Source organism: Carassius carassius, chromosome 23 (assembly GCF_963082965.1).
Source record: "Carassius carassius chromosome 23, fCarCar2.1, whole genome shotgun sequence".
Classification (NCBI taxonomy): Eukaryota; Metazoa; Chordata; class Actinopteri; order Cypriniformes; family Cyprinidae; genus Carassius; species Carassius carassius.
In genome coordinates this window covers 542,554-558,355 of record NC_081777.1, presented here as the reverse complement: position 1 = coordinate 558,355, position 15,802 = coordinate 542,554, and the positions used below count along the sequence as shown (strand labels likewise).

Below are 15,802 nucleotides of genomic sequence, written 5' to 3'. Positions count from 1 at the left end.
ATACAAATATAACACTTTACACAGTGGAAGGAGCATTTGTCATATCAGAGGCTTCTTTTTTAGATGCTTCAATAATTATGAAAACATAGCTGAATTAAAACATTTGACTTCATACTTTTAATGGTAAGAGGAGATGGCTTGACCCCGACGTGATTTGAACACGCAACCTTCTGATCTGGAGTCAGACGCGCTACCATTGCGCCACGAGGTCTTCGAAGTCAAATTGTTGCTTCTTTTGGACTCATTCATCACATAAAGCTGCCTAATTTTCCCCAATAACCTCAAGAGGTAAGGATTTCTGAATTTCTTGCCAACTTTTGGTGCCTTAAGCTTTTCCCATCCTTTGATAACTCAGCCGCTAGATCAGATGACTGTAGATGAGTTGTTGTCCTTTGTACGGCCCTTGAAGCATTCATAACAAAAAGCAGCCTAATTTTTCCCAATAACCTTTAAAAGTTAAGGATTTCTGACTTTCTTGGAAAGTTTTGGTGCCTTGCACATTTCCCATCCTTCGATAGCTCAGCTGGTAGAGCGGAGGACTGTAGACGAGTTGTTGGTTATCCTTAGGTCGCTGGTTCGATTCCGGCTCGAAGGAGTGTTATTTTAAACTCAGCACAAATATTTTTACATTTCCTTTAGATTTCGTATTGCCCGTTGAAAAAAGCCAATAGATCAAGATACAAATATAAAACTTTACACAGTGGAAGGAGCATTTGTCATATCAGAGGCTTCTTTTTTAGATGCTTCAATAATTATGAAAACATAGCTGAATTAAAACATTTGACTTCATACTTTTAATGGAAAGAGGAGATGGCTTGACCCCGACATGATTTGAACACGCAACCTTTTGATCTGGAGTCAGACACGCTACCATTGCGCCACGAGGTCTTCGATGTCAAGTTGTTGCTTCCTTTGGACTAAGATGAGTTGTTGTCCTTTGTACGGCCCTTGAAGCATTCATCACAAAAAGCAGCCTAATTTTTCCCAATAACCTCAAAAGTTAAGGATTTCTGAATTTCTTGGAAAGTTTTGGTGCCTTGCACATTTTCCATCATTAGATAGCTCAGCTGGTAGAGTGGAGGACTCTAGATGAGTTGTTGGGTATCCTTAGGTCGCTGGTTTGATTCCGGCTCGAAGGAGTGTGATTTTAAACTCAGCACAAATATTTTTACATTTCCTTTAGATTTCGTATTGCCCGTTGAAAAAAGCCAATAGATCAAGATACAAATATAACACTTTACACAGTGGAAGGAGCATTTGTCATATCAGAGGCTTCTTTATTACACTCTTCAATAATTATGAAAACATAGCTGAATTAAAACATTTGACTTCATACTTTTAATGGAAAGAGGAGATGGCTTGACCCCGACATGATTTGAACACGCAACCTTCTGATCTGGAGTCAGACACGCTACCATTGCGCCACAAGGTCTTCGAAGTCAAGTTGTTGCTTCCTTTGGACTAATCCACCACATAAAGCTGCCTAATTTTCCCCAATAACCTAAAGAGGTAAGGATTTCTGAATTTCTTGCCAACTTTTGGTGCCTTAAGCTTTTCCCATCCTTTGATAACTCAGCCGGTAGATCAGATGACTGTAGATGAGTTGTTGTCCTTTGTACGGCCCTTGAAGCATTCACCACAAAAAGCAGCCTAATTTTTCCCAATAACCTCAAAAGTTAAGGATTTCTGAATTTCTTGGAGAGTTTTGGTGCCTTGCACATTTCCCATCCTTCGATAGCTCAGCTGGTAGAGCGAAGGACTGTAGATGAGTTGTTGGGTATCCTTAGGTCGCTGGTTCGATTCCGGCTCGAAGGAGTGTGATTTTAAACTCAACACAAATATTTTTACATTTCCTTTAGATTTCGTATTGCCCGTTGAAAAAAGCCAATAGATCAAGATACAAATATAAAACTTTACACAGTGGAAGGAGCATTTGTCATATCAGAGGCTTCTTTTTTAGATGCTTCAATAATTATGAAAACATAGCTGAATTAAAACATTTGACTTCATACTTTTAATGGTAAGAGGAGATGGCTTGACCCCAACGTGATTTGAACACGCAACCTTCTGATCTGGAGTCAGACGCGCTACCGTTGTGCCACGAGGTCTTCGAAGTCAAATTGTTGCTTCCTTTGGACTCATTCATCACATAAAGCTGCCTAATTTTCCCCAATAACCTCAAGAGGTAAGGATTTCTGAATTTCTTGCCAACTTTTGGTGCCTTAAGCTTTTCCCATTCTTTGATAACTCAGCCGCTAGATCAGATGACTGTAGATGAGTTGTTGTCCTTTGTACGGCCCTTGAAGCCTTCATCACAAAAAGCAGCCTAATTTTTCCCAATAACCTTTAAAAGTTAAGGATTTCTGAATTTCTTGGAAAGTTTTGGTGCCTTGCACATTTCCCATCCTTCGATAGCTCAGCTGGTAGAGCGAAGGACTGTAGATGAGTTGTTGGGTATCCTTAGGTCGCTGGTTCGATTCTGGCCCGAAGGAGTGTTATTTTAAACTCAGCACAAATATTTTTACATTTCCTTTAGATTTCGTATTGCCCGTTGAAAAAAGCCAATAGATCAAGATACAAATATAACACTTTACACAGTGGAAGTAGCATTTGTCATATCAGAGGCTTCTTTTTTACACGCTTCAATAATTATGAAAACATAGCTGAATTAAAACATTTGACTTCATACTTTTAATGGAAAGAGGAGATGGCTTGACCCCGACATGATTTCAACACACAACCTTCTGATCTGGAGTCAGACGCGCTACCGTTGCGCCACTAGGTCTTCAAAGTCAAGTTGTTGCTTCCTTTGTACTCATTCACCACATAAAGCTGCCTAATTTTCCCCAATAACCTCAAGAGGTAAGGATTTCTGAATGTCTTGCCAACTTTTGGTGCCTTAAGCTTTTCCCATCCTTTGATAACTCAGCCGGTAGATCAGATGACTGTAGATGAGTTGTTGTCCTTTGTACGGCTCTTGAAGCATTCACCATTAAAAGCAGCCTAATTTTTCCCAGTAACCTCAAAAGTTAAGGATTTCTGAATTTCTTGGAAAGTTTTGGTGCCTTGCACATTTCCCATCATTAGATAGCTCAGCTGGTAGAGTGGAGGACTCTAGATGAGTTGTTGGGTATCCTTAGGTCGCTGGTTCGATTCTGGCTCGAAGGAGTGTGATTTTAAACTCAGCACAAATATTTTTACATTTCCTTTAGATTTCGTATTGCCCGTTGAAAAGAGCCAATAGATCAAGATACAAATATAACACTTTACACAGTGGAAGGAGCATTTGTCATATCAGAGGCTTCTTTATTACACACTTCAATAATTATGAAAACATAGCTGAATTAAAACATTTGACTTCATACTTTTAATGGAAAGAGGAGATGGCTTGACCCCGACATGATTTGAACACGCAACCTTCTGATCTGGAGTCAGACACGCTACCATTGCGCCACGAGGTCTTCGAAGTCAAGTTGTTGCTTCCTTTGGACTAATCCACCACATAAAGCTGCCTAATTTTCCCCAATAACCTCAAGAGGTAAGGATTTCTGAATTTCTTGCTAACTTTTGGTGCCTTAAGCTTTTCCCATCCTTTGATAAGTCAGCCGGTAGATCAGATGACTGTAGATGAGTTGTTGTCCTTTGTACGGCCCTTGAAGCATTCACCACAAAAAGCAGCCTAATTTTTCCCAATAACCTCAAAAGTTAAGGATTTCTGAATTTCTTGGACAGTTTTGGTGCCTTGCACATTTCCCATCCTTCGATAGCTCAGCTGGTAGAGCGAAGGACTGTAGATGAGTTGTTGGGTATCCTTAGGTCGCTGGTTTGATTCCGGCTCGAAGGAGTGTGATTTTAAACTCAACACAAATATTTTTACATTTCCTTTAGATTTCGTATTGCCCGTTGAAAAAAGCCAATAGATCAAGATACAAATATAACACTTTACACAGTGGAAGGAGCATTTGTCATATCAGAGGCTTCTTTTTTAGATGCTTCAATAATTATGAAAACATAGCTGAATTAAAACATTTGACTTCATACTTTTAATGGTAAGAGGAGATGGCTTGACCCCGACGTGATTTGAACACGCAACCTTCTGATCTGGAGTCAGACGCGCTACCGTTGCGCCACGAGGTCTTCGAAGTCAAATTGTTGCTTCTTTTGGACTCAGTCATCACATAAAGCTGCCTAATTTTCCCCAATAACCTCAAGAGGTAAGGATTTCTGAATTTCTTGCCAACTTTTGGTGCCTTAAGCTTTTCCCATCCTTTGATAACTCAGCCGCTAGATCAGATGACTGTAGATGAGTTGTTGTCCTTTGTACGGCCCTTGAAGCATTCATCACAAAAAGCAGCCTAATTTTTCCCAATAACCTTTAAAAGTTAAGGATTTCTGAATTTCTTGGAAAGTTTTGGTGCCTTGCACATTTCCCATCCTTCGATAGCTCAGCTGGCAGAGCGGAGGACTGTAGACGAGTTGTTGGGTATCCTTAGGTCGCTGGTTCGATTCCGGCTTGAAGGAGTGTTATTTTAAACTCAGCACAAATATTTTTACATTTCCTTTAGATTTCGTATTGCCCGTTGAAAAAAGCCAATAGATCAAGATACAAATATAACACTTTACACAGTGGAAGTAGCATTTGTCATATCAGAGGCTTCTTTTTTACACGCTTCAATAATTATGAAAACATAGCTGAATTAAAACATTTGACTTCATACTTTTAATGGAAAGAGGAGATGGCTTGACCCCGACATGATTTCAACACACAACCTTCTGATCTGGAGTCAGACGCGCTACCGTTGCGCCACTAGGTCTTCAAAGTCAAGTTGTTGCTTCCTTTGTACTCATTCACCACATAAAGCTGCCTAATTTTCCCCAATAACCTCAAGAGGTAAGGATTTCTGAATGTCTTGCCAACTTTTGGTGCCTTAAGCTTTTCCCATCCTTTGATAACTCAGCCGGTAGATCAGATGACTGTAGATGAGTTGTTGTCCTTTGTACGGCTCTTGAAGCATTCACCATTAAAAGCAGCCTAATTTTTCCCAGTAACCTCAAAAGTTAAGGATTTCTGAATTTCTTGGAAAGTTTTGGTGCCTTGCACATTTCCCATCATTAGATAGCTCAGCTGGTAGAGTGGAGGACTCTAGATGAGTTGTTGGGTATCCTTAGGTTGCTGGTTCGATTCCGGCTCGAAGGAGTGTGATTTTAAACTCAGCACAAATATTTTTACATTTCCTTTAGATTTCGTATTGCCCGTTGAAAAGAGCCAATAGATCAAGATACAAATATAACACTTTACACAGTGGAAGGAGCATTTGTCATATCAGAGGCTTCTTTATTACACGCTTCAATAATTATGAAAACATAGCTGAATTAAAACATTTGACTTCATACTTTTAATGGAAAGAGGAGATGGCTTGACCCCGACATGATTTGAACACGCAACCTTCTGATCTGGAGTCAGACACGCTACCATTGCGCCACGAGGTCTTTGAAGTCAAGTTGTTGCTTCCTTTGGACTAATCCAACACATAAAGCTGCCTAATTTTCCCCAATAACCTCAAGAGGTAAGGATTTCTGAATTTCTTGCCAACTTTTGGTGCCTTAAGCTTTTCCCATCCTTTGATAACTCAGCCGGTAGATCAGATGACTGTAGATGAGTTGTTGTCCTTTGTACGGCCCTTGAAGCATTCACCACAAAAAGCAGCCTAATTTTTCCCAATAACCTCAAAAGTTAAGGATTTCTGAATTTCTTGGACAGTTTTGGTGCCTTGCACATTTCCCATCCTTCGATAGCTCAGCTGGTAGAGCGAAGGACTGTAGATGAGTTGTTGGGTATCCTTAGGTCGCTGGTTTGATTCCGGCTCGAAGGAGTGTGATTTTAAACTCAACACAAATATTTTTACATTTCCTTTAGATTTCGTATTGCCCGTTGAAAAAAGCCAATAGATCAAGATACAAATATAACACTTTACACAGTGGAAGGAGCATTTTTCATATCAGAGGCTTCTTTTTTAGATGCTTCAATAATTATGAAAACATAGCTGAATTAAAACATTTGACTTCATACTTTTAATGGTAAGAGGAGATGGCTTGACCCCGACGTGATTTGAACACGCAACCTTCTGATCTGGAGTCAGACGCGCTACCGTTGCGCCACGAGGTCTTCGAAGTCAAGTTGTTGCTTCTTTTGGACTCATTCATCACATAAAGCTGCCTAATTTTCCCCAATAACCTCAAGAGGTAAGGATTTCTGAATGTCTTGCCAACTTTTGGTGCCTTAAGCTTTTCCCATCCTTTGATAACTCAGCCGGTAGATCAGATGACTGTAGATGAGTTGTTGTCCTTTGTACGGCTCTTGAAGCATTCACCATTAAAAGCAGCCTAATTTTTCCCAGTAACCTCAAAAGTTAAGGATTTCTGAATTTCTTGGAAAGTTTTGGTGCCTTGAACATTTCCCATCCTTCGATAGCTCAGCTGGTAGAGCGGAGGACTGTAGACGAGTTGTTGGGTATCCTTAGGTCGCTGGTTCGATTCTGGCTCGAAGGAGTGTTATTTTAAACTCAGCACAAATATTTTTACATTTCCTTTAGATTTCGTATTGCCCGTTGAAAAGAGCCAATAGATCAAGATACAAATATAACACTTAACACAGTGGAAGGAGCATTTGTCATATCAGAGGCTTCTTTATTACACGCTTCAATAATTATGAAAACATAGCTGAATTAAAACATTTGACTTCATACTTTTAATGGAAAGAGGAGATGGCTTGACCCCGACATGATTTGAACACGCAACCTTCTGACCTGGAGTCAGACACGCTACCATTGCGCCACGAGGTCTTCGAAGTCAAGTTGTTGCTTCCTTTGGACTAATCCACCACATAAAGCTGCCTAATTTTCCCCAATAACCTCAAGAGGTAAGGATTTCTGAATTTCTTGCCAACTTTTGGTGCCTTAAGCTTTTCCCATCCTTTGATAACTCAGCCGGTAGATCAGATGACTGTAGATGAGTTGTTGTCCTTTGTACGGCTCTTGAAGCATTCACCATTAAAAGCAGCCTAATTTTTCCCAGTAACCTCAAAAGTTAAGGATTTCTGAATTTCTTGGAAAGTTTTGGTGCCTTGCACATTTCCCATCATTAGATAGCTCAGCTGGTAGAGTGGAGGACTCTAGATGAGTTGTTGGGTATCCTTAGGTCGCTGGTTCGATTCTGGCTCGGAGGAGTGTGATTTTAAACTCAGCACAAATATTTTTACATTTCCTTTAGATTTCGTATTGCCCGTTGAAAAGAGCCAATAGATCAAGATACAAATATAACACTTTACACAGTGGAAGGAGCATTTGTCATATCAGAGGCTTCTTTATTACACGCTTCAATAATTATTAAAACATAGGGTAATTAAAACATTTGACTTCATACTTCTAATGGTAAGAGGAGATGGCTTGACCCCGACGTGATTTGAACACGCAACCTTCTGATCTGGAGTCAGACGCGCTACCGTTGCGCCACGAGGTTTTCGAAGTCAAATTGTTGCTTCTTTTGGACTCATTCATCACATAAAGCTGCCTAATTTTCCCCAATAACCTCAAGAGGTAAGGATTTCTGAATTTCTTGCCAACTTTTGGTGCCTTAAGCTTTTCCCATCCTTTGATAACTCAGCCGGTAGATCAGATGACTGTAGATGAGTTGTTGTCCTTTGTACGGCCCTTGAAGCATTCACCACAAAAAGCAGCCTAATTTTTCCCAATAACCTCAAAAGTTAAGGATTTCTGAATTTCTTGGACAGTTTTGGTGCCTTGCACATTTCCCATCCTTCGATAGCTCAGCTGGTAGAGCGGAGGACTGTAGACGAGTTGTTGGGTATCCTTAGGTCGCTGGTTCGATTCCGGCTCGAAGGAGTGTTATTTTAAACTCAGCACAAATATTTTTACATTTCCTTTAGATTTCGTATTGCCCGTTGAAAAGAGCCAATAGATCAAGATACAAATATAACACTTTACACAGTGGAAGGAGCATTTGTCATATCAGAGGCTTCTTTATTACACGCTTCAATAATTATGAAAACATAGCTGAATTAAAACATTTGACTTCATACTTTTAATGGAAAGAGGAGATGGCTTGACCCCGACATGATTTGAACACGCAACCTTCTGACCTGGAGTCAGACACGCTACCATTGCGCCACGAGGTCTTCGAAGTCAAGTTGTTGCTTCCTTTGGACTAATCCACCACATAAAGCTGCCTAATTTTCCCCAATAACCTCAAGAGGTAAGGATTTCTGAATTTCTTGCCAACTTTTGGTGCCTTAAGCTTTTCCCATCCTTTGATAACTCAGTCGGTAGATCAGATGACTGTAGATGAGTTGTTGTCCTTTGTACGGCTCTTGAAGCATTCACCATTAAAAGCAGCCTAATTTTTCCCAGTAACCTCAAAAGTTAAGGATTTCTGAATTTCTTGGAAAGTTTTGGTGCCTTGCACATTTCCCATCATTAGATAGCTCAGCTGGTAGAGTGGAGGACTCTAGATGAGTTGTTGGGTATCCTTAGGTCGCTGGTTCGATTCCGGCTCGAAGGAGTGTGATTTTAAACTCAGCACAAATATTTTTACATTTCCTTTAGATTTCGTATTGCCCGTTGAAAAGAGCCAATAGATCAAGATACAAATATAACACTTTACACAGTGGAAGGAGCATTTGTCATATCAGAGGCTTCTTTATTACACGCTTCAATAATTATTAAAACATAGGGTAATTAAAACATTTGACTTCATACTTCTAATGGTAAGAGGAGATGGCTTGACCCCGACGTGATTTGAACACGCAACCTTCTCATCTGGAGTCAGACGCGCTACCGTTGCGCCACGAGGTTTTCGAAGTCAAATTGTTGCTTCTTTTGGACTCATTCATCACATAAAGCTGCCTAATTTTCCCCAATAACCTCAAGAGGTAAGGATTTCTGAATTTCTTGCCAACTTTTGGTGCCTTAAGCTTTTCCCATCCTTTGATAACTCAGCCGGTAGATCAGATGACTGTAGATGAGTTGTTGTCCTTTGTACGGCCCTTGAAGCATTCATCACAAAAAGCAGCCTAATTTTTCCCAATAACCTTTAAAAGTTAAGGATTTCTGAATTTCTTGGAAAGTTTTGGTGCCTTGCACATTTCCCATCCTTCGATAGCTCAGCTGGTAGAGCGAAGGACTGTAGATGAGTTGTTGGGTATCCTTAGGTCGCTGGTTTGATTCCGGCTCGAAGGAGTGTGATTTTAAACTCAACACAAATATTTTTACATTTCCTTTAGATTTCGTATTGCCCGTTGAAAAAAGCCAATAGATCAAGATACAAATATAACACTTTACACAGTGGAAGGAGCATTTGTCATATCAGAGGCTTCTTTTTTAGATGCTTCAATAATTATGAAAACATAGCTGAATTAAAACATTTGACTTCATACTTTTAATGGTAAGAGGAGATGGCTTGACCCCGACGTGATTTGAACACACAACCTTCTGATCTGGAGTCAGACGCGCTACCGTTGCACCACGAGGTCTTCGAAGTAAAATTGTTGCTTCTTTTGGACTCATTCATCACATAAAGCTGCCTAATTTTCCCCAATAACCTCAAGATGTAAGGATTTCTGAATTTCTTGCCAACTTTTGGTGCCTTAAGCTTTTCCCATCCTTTGATAACTCAGCCGCTAGATCAGATGACTGTAGATGAGTTGTTGTCCTTTGTACGGCCCTTGAAGCATTCATCACAAAAAGCAGCCTAATTTTTCCCAATAACCTTTAAAAGTTAAGGATTTCTGAATTTCTTGGAAAGTTTTGGTGCCTTGCACATTTCCCATCCTTCGATAGCTCAGCTGGTAGAGCGGAGGACTGTAGACGAGTTGTTGGGTATCCTTAGGTCGCTGGTTCGATTCCGGCTCGAAGGAGTGTTATTTTAAACTCAGCACAAATATTTTTACATTTCCTTTAGATTTCGTATTGCCCGTTGAAAAAAGCCAATAGATCAAGATACAAATATAACACTTTACACAGTGGAAGTAGCATTTGTCATATCAGAGGCTTCTTTTTTACACGCTTCAATAATTATGAAAACATAGCTGAATTAAAACATTTGACTTCATACTTTTAATGGAAAGAGGAGATGGCTTGACCCCGACATGATTTGAACACGCAACCTTCTGATCTGGAGTCAGACGCGCTACCATTGCGCCACGAGGTCTTCGAAGTGAAGTTGTTGCTTCCTTTGGACTAATCCACCACATAAAGCTGCCTAATTTTCCCCAATAACCTCAAGAGGTAAGGATTTCTGAATTTCTTGCCAACTTTTGGTGCCTTAAGCTTTTCCCATCCTTTGATAACTCAGCCGGTAGATCAGATGACTGTAGATGAGTTGTTGTCCTTTGTACGGCCCTTGAAGCATTCACCACAAAAAGCAGCCTAATTTTTCCCAATAACCTCAAAAGTTAAGGATTTCTGAATTTCTTGGACAGTTTTGGTGCCTTGCACATTTCCCATCCTTCGATAGCTCAGCTGGTAGAGCGAAGGACTGTAGATGAGTTGTTGGGTATCCTTAGGTCGCTGGTTCGATTCCGGCTCGAAGGAGTGTGATTTTAAACTCAACACAAATATTTTTACATTTCCTTTAGATTTCGTATTGCCCGTTGAAAAAAGCCAATAGATCAAGATACAAATATAACACTTTACACAGTGGAAGGAGCATTTGTCATATCAGAGGCTTCTTTTTTAGATGCTTCAATAATTATGAAAACATAGCTGAATTAAAACATTTGACTTCATACTTTTAATGGTAAGAGGAGATGGCTTGACCCCGAAGTGATTTGAACACGCAACCTTCTGATCTGGAGTCAGACACGCTACCATTGCGCCACGAGGTCTTCGAAGTCAAGTTGTTGCTTCCTTTGGACTAATCCACCACATAAAGCTGCCTAATTTTCCCCAATAACCTCAAGAGGTAAGGATTTCTGAATTTCTTGCCAACTTTTGGTGCCTTAAGCTTTTCCCATCCTTTGATAACTCAGCCGGTAGATCAGATGACTGTAGATGAGTTGTTGTCCTTTGTACGGCCCTTGAAGCATTCACCACAAAAAGCAGCCTAATTTTTCCCAATAACCTCAAAAGTTAAGGATTTCTGAATTTCTTGGACAGTTTTGGTGCCTTGCACATTTCCCATCCTTCGATAGCTCAGCTGGTAGAGCGAAGGACTGTAGATGAGTTGTTGGGTATCCTTAGGTCGCTGGTTTGATTCCGGCTCGAAGGAGTGTGATTTTAAACTCAACACAAATATTTTTACATTTCCTTTAGATTTCGTATTGCCCGTTGAAAAAAGCCAATAGATCAAGATACAAATATAACACTTTACACAGTGGAAGGAGCATTTGTCATATCAGAGGCTTCTTTTTTAGATGCTTCAATAATTATGAAAACATAGCTGAATTAAAACATTTGACTTCATACTTTTAATGGTAAGAGGAGATGGCTTGACCCCGACGTGATTTGAACACGCAACCTTCTGATCTGGAGTCAGACGCGCTACCGTTGCGCCACGAGGTCTTCGAAGTAAAATTGTTGCTTCTTTTGGACTCATTCATCACATAAAGCTGCCTAATTTTCCCCAATAACCTCAAGATGTAAGGATTTCTGAATTTCTTGCCAACTTTTGGTGCCTTAAGCTTTTCCCATCCTTTGATAACTCAGCCGCTAGATCAGATGACTGTAGATGAGTTGTTGTCCTTTGTACGGCCCTTGAAGCATTCATCACAAAAAGCAGCCTAATTTTTCCCAATAACCTTTAAAAGTTAAGGATTTCTGAATTTCTTGGAAAGTTTTGGTGCCTTGCACATTTCCCATCCTTCGATAGCTCAGCTGGTAGAGCGGAGGACTGTAGACGAGTTGTTGGGTATCCTTAGGTCGCTGGTTCGATTCCGGCTCGAAGGAGTGTTATTTTAAACTCAGCACAAATATTTTTACATTTCCTTTAGATTTCGTATTGCCCGTTGAAAAAAGCCAATAGATCAAGATACAAATATAACACTTTACACAGTGGAAGTAGCATTTGTCATATCAGAGGCTTCTTTTTTACACGCTTCAATAATTATGAAAACATAGCTGAATTAAAACATTTGACTTCATACTTTTAATGGAAAGAGGAGATGGCTTGACCCCGACATGATTTGAACACGCAACCTTCTGATCTGGAGTCAGACGCGCTACCATTGCGCCACGAGGTCTTCGAAGTCAAGTTGTTGCTTCCTTTGGACTAATCCACCACATAAAGCTGCCTAATTTTCCCCAATAACCTCAAGAGGTAAGGATTTCTGAATTTCTTGCCAACTTTTGGTGCCTTAAGCTTTTCCCATCCTTTGATAACTCAGCCGGTAGATCAGATGACTGTAGATGAGTTGTTGTCCTTTGTACGGCCCTTGAAGCATTCACCACAAAAAGCAGCCTAATTTTTCCCAATAACCTCAAAAGTTAAGGATTTCTGAATTTCTTGGACAGTTTTGGTGCCTTGCACATTTCCCATCCTTCGATAGCTCAGCTGGTAGAGCGAAGGACTGTAGATGAGTTGTTGGGTATCCTTAGGTCGCTGGTTCGATTCCGGCTCGAAGGAGTGTGATTTTAAACTCAACACAAATATTTTTACATTTCCTTTAGATTTCGTATTGCCCGTTGAAAAAAGCCAATAGATCAAGATACAAATATAACACTTTACACAGTGGAAGGAGCATTTGTCATATCAGAGGCTTCTTTTTTAGATGCTTCAATAATTATGAAAACATAGCTGAATTAAAACATTTGACTTCATACTTTTAATGGTAAGAGGAGATGGCTTGACCCCGAAGTGATTTGAACACGCAACCTTCTGATCTGGAGTCAGACGCGCTACCGTTGCGCCACGAGGTCTTCGAAGTCAAATTGTTGCTTCTTTTGGACTCATTCATCACATAAAGCTGCCTAATTTTCCCCAATAACCTCAAGAGGTAAGGATTTCTGAATTTCTTGCCAACTTTTGGTGCCTTAAGCTTTTCCCATCCTTTGATAACTCAGCCGCTAGATCAGATGACTGTAGATGAGTTGTTGTCCTTTGTACGGCCCTTGAAGCATTCATCACAAAAAGCAGCCTAATTTTTCCCAATAACCTTTAAAAGTTAAGGATTTCTGAATTTCTTGGAAAGTTTTGGTGCCTTGCACATTTCCCATCCTTCGATAGCTCAGCTGGTAGAGCGGAGGACTGTAGACGAGTTGTTGGGTATCCTTAGGTCGCTGGTTCGATTCCGGCTCAAAGGAGTGTTATTTTAAACTCAGCACAAATATTTTTACATTTCCTTTAGATTTCGTATTGCCCGTTGAAAAGAGCCAATAGATCAAGATACAAATATAACACTTTACACAGTGGAAGGAGCATTTGTCATATCAGAGGCTTCTTTATTACACGCTTCAATAATTATGAAAACACAGCTGAATTAAAACATTTGACTTCATACTTTTAATGGAAAGAGGAGATGGCTTGACCCCAACATGATTTGAACACGCAACCTTCTGATCTGGAGTCAGACACGCTACCATTGCGCCACGAGGTCTTCAACGTCAAGTTGTTGCTTCCTTTGTACTCATTCACCACATAAAGCTGCCTAATTTTCCCCAATAACCTCAATAGGTAAGGATTTCTGAATGTCTTGCCAACTTTTGGTGCCTTAAGCTTTTCCCATCCTTTGATAACTCAGCCGGTAGATCAGATGACTGTAGATGAGTTGTTGTCCTTTGTACGGCTCTTGAAGCATTCACCATTAAAAGCAGCCTAATTTTTCCCAGTAACCTCAAAAGTTAAGGATTTCTGAATTTCTTGGAAAGTTTTGGTGCCTTGCACATTTCCCATCATTAGATAGCTCAGCTGGTAGAGTGGAGGACTCTAGATGAGTTGTTGGGTATCCTTAGGTTGCTGGTTCGATTCCGGCTCGAAGGAGTGTGATTTTAAACTCAGCACAAATATTTTTACATTTCCTTTAGATTTCGTATTGCCCGTTGAAAAGAGCCAATAGATCAAGATACAAATATAACACTTTACACAGTGGAAGGAGCATTTGTCATATCAGAGGCTTCTTTATTACACGCTTCAATAATTATGAAAACATAGCTGAATTAAAACATTTGACTTCATACTTTTAATGGAAAGAGGAGATGGCTTGACCCCGACATGATTTGAACACGCAACCTTCTGATCTGGAGTCAGACACGCTACCATTGCGCCACGAGGTCTTCGAAGTCAAGTTGTTGCTTCCTTTGGACTAATCCATCACATAAAGCTGCCTAATTTTCCCCAATAACCTCAAGAGGTAAGGATTTCTGAATTTCTTGCCAACTTTTGGTGCCTTAAGCTTTTCCCATCCTTTGATAACTCAGCCGGTAGATCAGATGACTGTAGATGAGTTGTTGTCCTTTGTACGGCCCTTGAAGCATTCACCACAAAAAGCAGCCTAATTTTTCCCAATAACCTCAAAAGTTAAGGATTTCTGAATTTCTTGGACAGTTTTGGTGCCTTGCACATTTCCCATCCTTCGATAGCTCAGCTGGTAGAGCGAAGGACTGTAGATGAGTTGTTGGGTATCCTTAGGTCGCTGGTTTGATTCCGGCTCGAAGGAGTGTGATTTTAAACTCAACACAAATATTTTTACATTTCCTTTAGATTTCGTATTGCCCGTTGAAAAAAGCCAATAGATCAAGATACAAATATAACACTTTACACAGTGGAAGGAGCATTTGTCATATCAGAGGCTTCTTTTTTAGATGCTTCAATAATTATGAAAACATAGCTGAATTAAAACATTTGACTTCATACTTTTAATGGTAAGAGGAGATGGCTTGACCCAGACGTGATTTGAACACGCAACCTTCTGATCTGGAGTCAGACGCGCTACCGTTGCGCCACGAGGTCTTCGAAGTCAAGTTGTTGCTTCTTTTGGACTCATTCATCACATAAAGCTGCCTAATTTTCCCCAATAACCTCAAGAGATAAGGATTTCTGAATTTCTTGCCAACTTTTGGTGCCTTAAGCTTTTCCCATCCTTTGATAACTCAGCCGCTAGATCCGATGACTGTAGATGAGTTGTTGTCCTTTGTACGGCCCTTGAAGCATTCATCACAAAATGCAGCCTAATTTTTCCCAATAACCTTTAAAAGTTAAGGATTTCTGAATTTCTTGGAAAGTTTTGGTGCCTTGCACATTTCCCATCCTTCGATAGCTCAGCTGGTAGAGCGGAGGACTGTAGACGAGTTGTTGGGTATCCTTAGGTCGCTGGTTCGATTCCGGCTCGAAGGAGTGTTATTTTAAACTCAGCACAAATATTTTTACATTTCCTTTAGATTTCGTATTGCCCGTTGAAAAGAGCCAATAGATCAAGATACAAATATAACACTTTACACAGTGGAAGGAGCATTTGTCATATCAGAGGCTTCTTTATTACACGCTTCAATAATTATGAAAACATAGCTGAATTAAAACATTTGACTTCATACTTTTAATGGAAAGAGGAGATGGCTTGACCCCGACATGATTTGAACACGCAACCTTCTGATCTGGAGTCAGACACGCTACCATTGCGCCACGAGGTCTTCGAAGTTAAGTTGTTGCTTCCTTTGGACTAATCCAACACATAAAGCTGCCTAATTTTCCCCAATAACCTCAAGAGGTAAGGATTTCTGAATTTCTTGCCAACTTTTGGTGCCTTAAGCTTTTCCCATCCTTTGATAACTCAGCCGGTAGATCAGATGACTGTAGA

The 15,802-nt window shown here is 40.2% G+C and overlaps 38 non-coding genes across 38 annotated transcripts; 16 read left to right on the top strand and 22 right to left on the bottom strand.

The window, feature by feature from the left end:
* Window positions 1-139: 139 nt before the first annotated feature.
* Window positions 140-211, bottom strand: trnaw-cca (transfer RNA tryptophan (anticodon CCA)). Its single transcript has one exon. It is a non-coding gene; the product is annotated as a tRNA-Trp (tRNA).
* A 297-nt stretch (window positions 212-508) lies between these two features.
* On the top strand, window positions 509-595 carry trnay-gua (transfer RNA tyrosine (anticodon GUA)). The gene is given in 2 exon segments: window positions 509-545; window positions 560-595. It is a non-coding gene; the product is annotated as a tRNA-Tyr (tRNA).
* Window positions 596-816: 221 nt separating this feature from the next.
* On the bottom strand, window positions 817-888 carry trnaw-cca (transfer RNA tryptophan (anticodon CCA)). The gene has a single exon. It is a non-coding gene; the product is annotated as a tRNA-Trp (tRNA).
* A 472-nt stretch (window positions 889-1,360) lies between these two features.
* On the bottom strand, window positions 1,361-1,432 carry trnaw-cca (transfer RNA tryptophan (anticodon CCA)). The gene has a single exon. It is a non-coding gene; the product is annotated as a tRNA-Trp (tRNA).
* Window positions 1,433-1,728: 296 nt separating this feature from the next.
* On the top strand, window positions 1,729-1,815 carry trnay-gua (transfer RNA tyrosine (anticodon GUA)). The gene is given in 2 exon segments: window positions 1,729-1,765; window positions 1,780-1,815. It is a non-coding gene; the product is annotated as a tRNA-Tyr (tRNA).
* Window positions 1,816-2,036: 221 nt separating this feature from the next.
* On the bottom strand, window positions 2,037-2,108 carry trnaw-cca (transfer RNA tryptophan (anticodon CCA)). Its single transcript has one exon. It is a non-coding gene; the product is annotated as a tRNA-Trp (tRNA).
* A 1,281-nt stretch (window positions 2,109-3,389) lies between these two features.
* Window positions 3,390-3,461, bottom strand: trnaw-cca (transfer RNA tryptophan (anticodon CCA)). Its single transcript has one exon. It is a non-coding gene; the product is annotated as a tRNA-Trp (tRNA).
* A 296-nt stretch (window positions 3,462-3,757) lies between these two features.
* trnay-gua (transfer RNA tyrosine (anticodon GUA)) lies at window positions 3,758-3,844 on the top strand. The gene is given in 2 exon segments: window positions 3,758-3,794; window positions 3,809-3,844. It is a non-coding gene; the product is annotated as a tRNA-Tyr (tRNA).
* Window positions 3,845-4,065: 221 nt separating this feature from the next.
* On the bottom strand, window positions 4,066-4,137 carry trnaw-cca (transfer RNA tryptophan (anticodon CCA)). The gene has a single exon. It is a non-coding gene; the product is annotated as a tRNA-Trp (tRNA).
* A 297-nt stretch (window positions 4,138-4,434) lies between these two features.
* On the top strand, window positions 4,435-4,521 carry trnay-gua (transfer RNA tyrosine (anticodon GUA)). Its single transcript is given in 2 exon segments — window positions 4,435-4,471; window positions 4,486-4,521. It is a non-coding gene; the product is annotated as a tRNA-Tyr (tRNA).
* An 897-nt stretch (window positions 4,522-5,418) lies between these two features.
* On the bottom strand, window positions 5,419-5,490 carry trnaw-cca (transfer RNA tryptophan (anticodon CCA)). The gene has a single exon. It is a non-coding gene; the product is annotated as a tRNA-Trp (tRNA).
* A 296-nt stretch (window positions 5,491-5,786) lies between these two features.
* Window positions 5,787-5,873, top strand: trnay-gua (transfer RNA tyrosine (anticodon GUA)). The gene is given in 2 exon segments: window positions 5,787-5,823; window positions 5,838-5,873. It is a non-coding gene; the product is annotated as a tRNA-Tyr (tRNA).
* Window positions 5,874-6,094: 221 nt separating this feature from the next.
* trnaw-cca (transfer RNA tryptophan (anticodon CCA)) lies at window positions 6,095-6,166 on the bottom strand. The gene has a single exon. It is a non-coding gene; the product is annotated as a tRNA-Trp (tRNA).
* Window positions 6,167-6,462: 296 nt separating this feature from the next.
* Window positions 6,463-6,549, top strand: trnay-gua (transfer RNA tyrosine (anticodon GUA)). The gene is given in 2 exon segments: window positions 6,463-6,499; window positions 6,514-6,549. It is a non-coding gene; the product is annotated as a tRNA-Tyr (tRNA).
* Window positions 6,550-6,770: 221 nt separating this feature from the next.
* Window positions 6,771-6,842, bottom strand: trnaw-cca (transfer RNA tryptophan (anticodon CCA)). The gene has a single exon. It is a non-coding gene; the product is annotated as a tRNA-Trp (tRNA).
* Window positions 6,843-7,446: 604 nt separating this feature from the next.
* Window positions 7,447-7,518, bottom strand: trnaw-cca (transfer RNA tryptophan (anticodon CCA)). The gene has a single exon. It is a non-coding gene; the product is annotated as a tRNA-Trp (tRNA).
* A 296-nt stretch (window positions 7,519-7,814) lies between these two features.
* On the top strand, window positions 7,815-7,901 carry trnay-gua (transfer RNA tyrosine (anticodon GUA)). The gene is given in 2 exon segments: window positions 7,815-7,851; window positions 7,866-7,901. It is a non-coding gene; the product is annotated as a tRNA-Tyr (tRNA).
* A 221-nt stretch (window positions 7,902-8,122) lies between these two features.
* trnaw-cca (transfer RNA tryptophan (anticodon CCA)) lies at window positions 8,123-8,194 on the bottom strand. Its single transcript has one exon. It is a non-coding gene; the product is annotated as a tRNA-Trp (tRNA).
* Window positions 8,195-8,798: 604 nt separating this feature from the next.
* trnaw-cca (transfer RNA tryptophan (anticodon CCA)) lies at window positions 8,799-8,870 on the bottom strand. The gene has a single exon. It is a non-coding gene; the product is annotated as a tRNA-Trp (tRNA).
* Window positions 8,871-9,167: 297 nt separating this feature from the next.
* On the top strand, window positions 9,168-9,254 carry trnay-gua (transfer RNA tyrosine (anticodon GUA)). Its single transcript is given in 2 exon segments — window positions 9,168-9,204; window positions 9,219-9,254. It is a non-coding gene; the product is annotated as a tRNA-Tyr (tRNA).
* A 221-nt stretch (window positions 9,255-9,475) lies between these two features.
* trnaw-cca (transfer RNA tryptophan (anticodon CCA)) lies at window positions 9,476-9,547 on the bottom strand. The gene has a single exon. It is a non-coding gene; the product is annotated as a tRNA-Trp (tRNA).
* Window positions 9,548-9,844: 297 nt separating this feature from the next.
* trnay-gua (transfer RNA tyrosine (anticodon GUA)) lies at window positions 9,845-9,931 on the top strand. Its single transcript is given in 2 exon segments — window positions 9,845-9,881; window positions 9,896-9,931. It is a non-coding gene; the product is annotated as a tRNA-Tyr (tRNA).
* A 221-nt stretch (window positions 9,932-10,152) lies between these two features.
* Window positions 10,153-10,224, bottom strand: trnaw-cca (transfer RNA tryptophan (anticodon CCA)). The gene has a single exon. It is a non-coding gene; the product is annotated as a tRNA-Trp (tRNA).
* Window positions 10,225-10,520: 296 nt separating this feature from the next.
* On the top strand, window positions 10,521-10,607 carry trnay-gua (transfer RNA tyrosine (anticodon GUA)). The gene is given in 2 exon segments: window positions 10,521-10,557; window positions 10,572-10,607. It is a non-coding gene; the product is annotated as a tRNA-Tyr (tRNA).
* A 221-nt stretch (window positions 10,608-10,828) lies between these two features.
* Window positions 10,829-10,900, bottom strand: trnaw-cca (transfer RNA tryptophan (anticodon CCA)). Its single transcript has one exon. It is a non-coding gene; the product is annotated as a tRNA-Trp (tRNA).
* A 296-nt stretch (window positions 10,901-11,196) lies between these two features.
* trnay-gua (transfer RNA tyrosine (anticodon GUA)) lies at window positions 11,197-11,283 on the top strand. Its single transcript is given in 2 exon segments — window positions 11,197-11,233; window positions 11,248-11,283. It is a non-coding gene; the product is annotated as a tRNA-Tyr (tRNA).
* Window positions 11,284-11,504: 221 nt separating this feature from the next.
* On the bottom strand, window positions 11,505-11,576 carry trnaw-cca (transfer RNA tryptophan (anticodon CCA)). The gene has a single exon. It is a non-coding gene; the product is annotated as a tRNA-Trp (tRNA).
* A 297-nt stretch (window positions 11,577-11,873) lies between these two features.
* Window positions 11,874-11,960, top strand: trnay-gua (transfer RNA tyrosine (anticodon GUA)). Its single transcript is given in 2 exon segments — window positions 11,874-11,910; window positions 11,925-11,960. It is a non-coding gene; the product is annotated as a tRNA-Tyr (tRNA).
* A 221-nt stretch (window positions 11,961-12,181) lies between these two features.
* On the bottom strand, window positions 12,182-12,253 carry trnaw-cca (transfer RNA tryptophan (anticodon CCA)). Its single transcript has one exon. It is a non-coding gene; the product is annotated as a tRNA-Trp (tRNA).
* A 296-nt stretch (window positions 12,254-12,549) lies between these two features.
* On the top strand, window positions 12,550-12,636 carry trnay-gua (transfer RNA tyrosine (anticodon GUA)). Its single transcript is given in 2 exon segments — window positions 12,550-12,586; window positions 12,601-12,636. It is a non-coding gene; the product is annotated as a tRNA-Tyr (tRNA).
* A 221-nt stretch (window positions 12,637-12,857) lies between these two features.
* On the bottom strand, window positions 12,858-12,929 carry trnaw-cca (transfer RNA tryptophan (anticodon CCA)). Its single transcript has one exon. It is a non-coding gene; the product is annotated as a tRNA-Trp (tRNA).
* Window positions 12,930-13,226: 297 nt separating this feature from the next.
* Window positions 13,227-13,313, top strand: trnay-gua (transfer RNA tyrosine (anticodon GUA)). Its single transcript is given in 2 exon segments — window positions 13,227-13,263; window positions 13,278-13,313. It is a non-coding gene; the product is annotated as a tRNA-Tyr (tRNA).
* Window positions 13,314-13,534: 221 nt separating this feature from the next.
* trnaw-cca (transfer RNA tryptophan (anticodon CCA)) lies at window positions 13,535-13,606 on the bottom strand. Its single transcript has one exon. It is a non-coding gene; the product is annotated as a tRNA-Trp (tRNA).
* A 604-nt stretch (window positions 13,607-14,210) lies between these two features.
* On the bottom strand, window positions 14,211-14,282 carry trnaw-cca (transfer RNA tryptophan (anticodon CCA)). The gene has a single exon. It is a non-coding gene; the product is annotated as a tRNA-Trp (tRNA).
* A 296-nt stretch (window positions 14,283-14,578) lies between these two features.
* trnay-gua (transfer RNA tyrosine (anticodon GUA)) lies at window positions 14,579-14,665 on the top strand. The gene is given in 2 exon segments: window positions 14,579-14,615; window positions 14,630-14,665. It is a non-coding gene; the product is annotated as a tRNA-Tyr (tRNA).
* A 221-nt stretch (window positions 14,666-14,886) lies between these two features.
* On the bottom strand, window positions 14,887-14,958 carry trnaw-cca (transfer RNA tryptophan (anticodon CCA)). The gene has a single exon. It is a non-coding gene; the product is annotated as a tRNA-Trp (tRNA).
* Window positions 14,959-15,255: 297 nt separating this feature from the next.
* trnay-gua (transfer RNA tyrosine (anticodon GUA)) lies at window positions 15,256-15,342 on the top strand. The gene is given in 2 exon segments: window positions 15,256-15,292; window positions 15,307-15,342. It is a non-coding gene; the product is annotated as a tRNA-Tyr (tRNA).
* A 221-nt stretch (window positions 15,343-15,563) lies between these two features.
* On the bottom strand, window positions 15,564-15,635 carry trnaw-cca (transfer RNA tryptophan (anticodon CCA)). The gene has a single exon. It is a non-coding gene; the product is annotated as a tRNA-Trp (tRNA).
* Window positions 15,636-15,802: the final 167 nt, after the last annotated feature.